General features: G+C 41.6%; 1 pseudogene; it reads right to left on the bottom strand.

Moving 5' to 3' along the window:
* Positions 1 to 658: 658 nt before the first annotated feature.
* On the bottom strand, positions 659 to 5,923 carry LOC100444875 (protein farnesyltransferase/geranylgeranyltransferase type-1 subunit alpha-like; annotated as a pseudogene).
* Positions 5,924 to 7,162: the final 1,239 nt, after the last annotated feature.

Here is a 7,162-nt window from a genome sequence, read left to right as displayed (position 1 = left end):
TGTAGTGTCTAATGGTTGCAAGGGAGGTTGGGAAAAGTGATTCATTTTTTTTCTGGCTTTTATAGTGGAAGCAGGCAAAAGATTAGTTGGGTGTAGTTGTTGGGTTAGCCGGTCATCATGTTCTGCCCCTAAGTGCTCAGAATACTGAAGACAAAAGATGCAATGACAAACAAGATAGTCCTTATTCTTTTTTTTGTTTGTTTGTTTTTTGTTTTTAGATACAGCTATAATTTTATTACAAAACCGTTCTTTTGGCATTAGTTAGTTACAGTGATAGCAAGATAATTTGAGTGTGCAGACTAGCTCTGATGGAACCACTGTATTCCCTGCTTACTGAACCAAACTTCAGCTACCTCATATCGATTACATACAAGTGACCTGCAGTTATTACTGCTACAAATCTTGACGTGTGTACCACTGAGGGAGGAGCTGATGCTAAGGGATTCGATTACATGTTGATAAGACTACAAAAGTTCCTTTATGGGACTTTTTCTTCCTCTTCCCATCCCATGACTTTGCTTTAGAACAATCACATTGCTTAGAGCTAGTCTGAGTAGCAGCAGCACCCAAGGAGCATCAGCTCTTGTTAAAAAGCAATACCTGTGTGATGCACTTTTACACCACAGGCAAAGGGAAGGATCACCCTCATTTTAAACTCCTGCAGAGTCCCTTAATAAAACATAAAAGTATTCCATCAAGTTCTTCTGGGTGGTGTTATTGCTGTACATTTGTTGGTGAGTTATTTTCTGTGCTGTGTTTGCTTTGGAAAGATCTTCCAATATATCTCCAATATTCCTTTCTTATCGTGTCCTTTTCTTTAGCTAGGATTTCACATAACCCTAATGCGTTATTAAGAATGTCTTCCTTATTGACACACTGGTTTTCTAGCATGTCTTCATAGACATCCACAAGAAAGGCAATTAGGTAGGGGGAACTATGACTTGGTTGTAAATCAAGTAATTGATTTAACAGATTAGGATTCTTGGAAAGACCACCATCATGCAAAATTCCTTTCAAATAGTTCCATGAACTATTATGTGGTACTAGTTGAATCATTTCCAGAGTGTATTGGACTTCTTTCTCCAATACAGCACAATCATTGTAGCCAGTGGTGTTAGAAATAACGAAGTATCTTTGGTTCCAGACAGAGATATTTCTCACATCCTCTTTGAGAAGTTGGTCCACATACTGCAGCTCATTATCCCAAAGTTTAAACTCCTGAATAACCCATTGTCGATGCTGCCAGGCATGATAATTCTTTGCATCCCGATTAAGAATATTATCAATAAATTCAGGCTCCTGAGATGGATCTCTTAGCCATTCCACCATTACTTGCCTATTGTGCCATACTAGATAGTTTTTGGGCTGCCATTCACTTATTGCAGTGATGTAGTTCATTTCCTCATGTAGATCCTTCTGAAGTGACTTTAAGAGAACTCTCTGGAAATGTCACACTGTATAATTGGCTTCATTTAACTCAATAGCATCCCGGGTTACCTTAAAACTCGTTCACTTCTTTCTTCATGCTGCAGCACAGCTCGGAAGTAATCAAACATCTCTAAATTTGTCACTATAAATGATCTGGACCACGGGATTGGGGCCATCATTCTGCGGCACTGGATCTGTATCAGCCCATTCTGCTCTGTCCCTGTACGGGACATAGGAGGGTGAATCCAGGCTCAGAAACCGTCGTCGTCCATGGGGTACGCCACGGCTTCCCCGGCCTCGGCTGCCATCTCTTCCTCGTGCTGCTCCTGGGGCAGCGGTGAGTGCAGCTGCGGCGGGGGCTGCTCCAGCTGCCCGGGCTCACCGCCTTGCGCAGCCTCTTCGACCCCCTCAGTGGCCTCCACCTCAAGATAGTCCTTATTCTTAAGTTGTTAACAAACAGAAGTAAAAACAAACCAGTTTTATTGCATATTGGTGAAATAAAAACATTATATGTCCCAATGAAAAATATGTAGAGGAGATATTAGAGGCCCAAAGGAGAGAATGGTTAATTCTATCTCAAGTGAGGAGGGGTGGTAGGAGATCAAATAAGACTGTATCCAAAAAGTGACATTTAAACAGAGTCTTGGAAAATAAGTAGATGCTCAGTGGGTGAAATATATTCTAGGTAAAGGAATGGAGGTTCTGAGACAAAAATCCACGTGATGCATTCCAGGAGCTGCAAGCAGTTCATTATGACTGAGGAGGAGATTTGGAGCTAGATGATGACCCAGGAGACCTAATGAGAGATGAAGCTGGAAATCAATGCTGGGACCAAGTCACACAGAGGGCCTCCTGTGTTTCACAACAAGGACTCAGGAAACCCTTGTGATCTGGACAGTATCATTGAGATTGTGTCACCTAAGCTGTCCAGTGCAACCATGAAGTGGAAAGCATGTGAAAAAAAGTGTAAAGTACCTGAAACCTTTATTGGATTTCCCTTTCACCTGGGTGCAGCTACACTTTAACACCCGAGTAGCCTGCACACTTGCTAGCCCTATTGGGTAAATACTACTGAGTCCTTAATCAACTGTTGAGTTGTATTTGCCACCAACTCCTAGGGAAAGTTACTGCGCTTCTCTGGGCCTCAATTTCGTCATCTATAAAATAAAAATTAACCTTTGTAGTATAGAATTTTACTTTTTTTCCCCCCAAATGTTTTCAGATGCTTGATTCAGGAACATCAGTCTGGTATAATTAAAGGGAAAACAACATCAAGAAAGGCTTTTGAGTCAGAAAGACCTGGGTATGAATCCTGGTTCTCCATGTGTTAACAGAGTTACTATGTGACAACTGCTTGAACTGTGGTTTTCTCCTATACAAAATAGGGATAATGCACCTATCAGTGCCTGAAGCATAGCTATTACCCAATAAGTAGCACTGTTTTTATATTGTTTTTAAAATTTACATCTACCCTATAAGGTAGGTGAAATAGGTCTAACGTTACCCTAAAGTTGAAGATCCAGAGGCTTACAGATATTAGTAATTTGACAAAAGAGCAGCCAGCTAGATAAGTGGTAGAACAGGGCACAAATCCAAGTTCTTATTCTTTTCATAAACGATGCAGCTTCTTTCCTCCAAGTGGTAGGATGGGATTCAGATCTCTGTGATGCCTGTCAAGCGAATGATTTTATAAACAAATTAGATAGCGCCACACCTTCCTTAAATCTGAGCTCAGGGAACAGAAAGGCCTGGGTTATCTCATGCTTTATAATCATTTCGGGATGTGTGACTGGGATACTCTAGCCCTGTGTCTAGCTTTAGCATGACTATAACCTGCCAGGAGAGGGAGCTCCTACTGACTCCATGCTAAGGTTACAGATACCCTGGAGACTTCAAGGGCTGCAGCACAGCGGGGGAAAGGAAGGGTGGGGTTTTCCTTGTTACGGGTAACGACTACGCAGCTTTCTGGGAATGCATATTTTGGGAAAAACATTGACATTATTTTAAAAAAAAGGTGAGATTATGACACAGAAAGAAATGACCTTTACCAGGAGGAAGTAGAAAGAAAAAAAAGAGGAAGTGACTAGAGCAAAGGAAGACAAAAGGAAATTTGGCACAACAGGGTAGGTTTTGTTAATGCTGCACTTTTATTTAAATAGAAGGTAGACAAATGAAATATTTTTAGACTCGTACTTCAGGAACATAAGAATGGAATGAATGTTTTAAAAAATCTTCTGAGAACAGAATTAGCATGTGTCCTCCTAATAATTATTTCCCTATTTTGCTTCAATAAATATTACCTTGCCATATGTCCAAACCCTGTGCTAGGCACTAAAGATATGGAAATTAACAATTGAGCTCTTGATCTCAAAGAATGGTCAGTACAGCAGAACAGACTTACATATGAGCAGTAAATTACAGGAAAGCCTGCCACCTTCTATGCTCTGGTTGCTAGTAGAGGACAGAGGAGACAGCTCTTATATCACCATGGGGGAAGGTCAAAGAATATTTATGATAATTACAGATAATTTTTTTGTGGGCACTCACCACCTGGCAGGCAGTCTGCCAAGTGCTTTATGTGGATTATGTCATTTGAGCCTCATAATAATGCAGGTGTTATTCTGTGATTTTCATTCTTTAGATGTGAAAATAGAGAAGCAACTTTTCCAAGATCATAAGTGGTGGAGAGAAGTTTTCCAAGGAGAAAACCTGGGCTAAATATTAAAAACAACAACAATAAAATCAGACAGAACTGAAAGAGAAGAAGGATGGTGAAAAGGGGAAATGGGGGAGAATATTCTGTGCAGAAATAACAGTATGAAAGAGGCTGGTCAGCAAGTGACAGCAGATTGCAGTGGAAAAATCACAAATTGTTCAATGTTACTGGAGTGTTCAATGCATGTGGGGGGGTAGAAAGAATTGAAATTAGAATGATGGGCATGGGTCAGATCACAATGGGCTAGCCATGTCCTGGAAAAGAGTTTGAACTTTATTCTGAAACCACTGAAGCATGAAATAAGGACAACAAAATAATAAGAATAAGAATATTGTTATCGTGTAGGCTGAATAATGGTCCCCCAAAGATGGTTTCACATCCTGATATGGTTTGGGTGTTTGGCGCCTCCCAAAAACAGAGCCCCATACTTAGTTTAATGCCCTGCTGTTGCTCTCTTGAAATTTTTAATAATTACTTTACAAGGTGCCATCCTGCATTTTCATTTTGCACTGGGCCTCACAAATTATGTAGCCAGTATTGCCTAATTCTAACATTAATCCTGAAAAACAAAAAAGTTATACTCACTTTATAAACCAAGACACTGAAAATCTCAGAGAGGGAGTATAATCCATTAATAAATGCCTTGAATCAGGTAAATTCTGCTACTTGCCAGTCAGGGCCCCTAGGACAAGCTTACTAATTCCTTCCAAGCCTCACTTTCTTCTTTTGCACAGTAATTACAATATCTGCCCTGCAGAATGGTCATGAGCAGTAGAAATAACATATGCAAAGTATTGACACAGTGCTGGCAGATCAGAGGGACTCAGATGGTAGTTGCTATGGCTGAAAGTCCAAGACTTAGTAAGAGATGAGGAAGGATTTCATGCCTATAGTTTTCTTTTTTTTTTTTCTCTCGGACTTGTATTTTGGAAGATCATTCTGGCACAATGTGGGTTGGTGAAATGTAAGACCAGAGGCAAGAAGACCAGTTCAGAAACTGTGGCAATGTCATAGACAATTTCTGGAAAGACTGTCCATCTCATGCCGTCTCTTTTTTCTTTGATATTTGCCTCTAATACACAGAAGTCGTCCTCCAGAGCTGTGTCCCCATCACATGACTCAACCTTCCTAAACTTCTTAATCTTTGTTGGTCCCCAGATTTCCCCAGAAATTTGGAATTTTGATCCAAGAGATGCAGAGGCTAAGCATTGTTGGAACCAAGTCTATTCGTAGGAGACTCTCCAGAGAAGGCCCAAAGCAACCTGCTTGCTGCTGAGGTCCCTGGAGCCATTCTGAAGCCTGCCTCTCCACAATGATTTCTCAGTTTCTCCTTTCATTCCACACATGTATACATTCAATAAATCTTTTTGCATTCCCTTCTGAAGCAACGAGTTACAACCAATAGAACCCTAATACATGTAACAATGCTAGAGTTATTGGGAGAAATGGTTGAAACATTAATCAAATTCGTGTAATAGGTTTAGGGAGAAGAAGGTGCACATTTAGGAATATGTAGGTGCAGAAGAAAGAGTTTGGAGTGCCTTCCACATTTCTGGCTTCAGTGACTGGGTTGATGTTGCTACAGTCATAAAGGTAGGGCTTACGGGGAAAAAAAGGAGTGATCGGAGGGGAAGATACTGGACTTGAGGTGCCTAGAGGACATTCAAATGGAGACATACAGTTGGAAATTAGATATGTGCTTCTGGAATTCAAGAGCGTAGTCTAGGCTGGCAATACATATTTGGGAATTTTCAGCATTTAAATTGTCATTACCGCCATGGGGGTGAATGAGATTGCCCAGAGTATTAAGTTAAAAAAGAAGGATCCAATAATGAAATCCTATATTTAATACCGATGTATAAGAAGCAGGTAGAAGGAAAGAAACGCTGAAAGGAGGCTTAGAAGGAATGGCCAGGGAGGGAGAAGCAGAACCAGGAGAAGTGCCAAATGAAAGGAGAATGTGGAAAAGGATATGATATCTAAATCAGTTCAGCATCATTACCAGTGTCCTCTTTATCTACAGCTGAGGCCGCAGTCACACCATCAAACATACCTCCTGAGCCTGCTCCCAGACCCAGGGATTTTTTTTTTTGTAAGACAGAGTCTCACTCTGTCACCCAGGCTGGAGTGCAGTGGCGCGATCTTAGCTCACTGCAGCCTTCGCCTCCTGGGTTCAAGCGATTCTTGTGCCTCAGCCTCCTAAGTAGCTGGGATTATAGGTGCCTGACACCACGCCCAGGCTAATTTTTGTATTTTTAGTAGAGATGAGGTTTCACCATCTTGAACTCCTGACCTCGGGTGATCTGCCCTCCTTGGCTTCCCAAAGTATTGGGACTACAGGTGTGAACCACTACGCCCTGCCCAAACCCAGGGAATTTCTTTAAGCTCCATCTTCTGCCCTTTGCTATGGCCCTAGATTCTCCCATACTGCTTGGCTTTTTTGGATGGATGGCTTAGAGTAACAGCTGATGGCTGTTAAAATATTGTGAGTTCACCAACAATGAAATAAATGCAAACTGAAACAGCCTAAGATTGTTAAGATTCAGGCCAGGTGTGGTGGCTCATGCCTGTAATCCCAGCACTTTGGGAGGCCGAGGCAGGCAGATCACCTGAGGCCAGGAGTTTGAGACCAACCTGGCCAACATGCTGAAACCTCATTTCTACTAAAAAATACAAAAATCAGCTGGATGTGGTTGTGCACGCCTGTAATTCCCAGCTACTGGGGAGGCTGAGGCAGGATAATGGCTTGAACTCGGGAGGGAGAGGTTGCAGTGAGCCAAGATCATGCCACTGCACTTCATCCTGGGCAACAGAGTGAGGTTCTGTCTCAAAATAAAAATAAAAATAAAAAATAAGGTTCTATCATGTACCTGTACCTGATATGGTTTGGCTCACTCACCACCCAAATCTCGTCTTGAATTGTAATAATCCCCATGTGTCAAGGGCCGGGCCAGATGGAGATAATTGAATCATGGGGATGGTTTTCCCCATACTGTTCTCATGGGAGAGAATAAGTCT

Source organism: Pongo abelii, chromosome 9 (genome assembly GCF_028885655.2).
Source record: "Pongo abelii isolate AG06213 chromosome 9, NHGRI_mPonAbe1-v2.0_pri, whole genome shotgun sequence".
Lineage (NCBI taxonomy): Eukaryota > Metazoa > Chordata > Mammalia > Primates > Hominidae > Pongo > Pongo abelii.
This window is presented reverse-complemented; position numbering and strand designations above follow the sequence as displayed.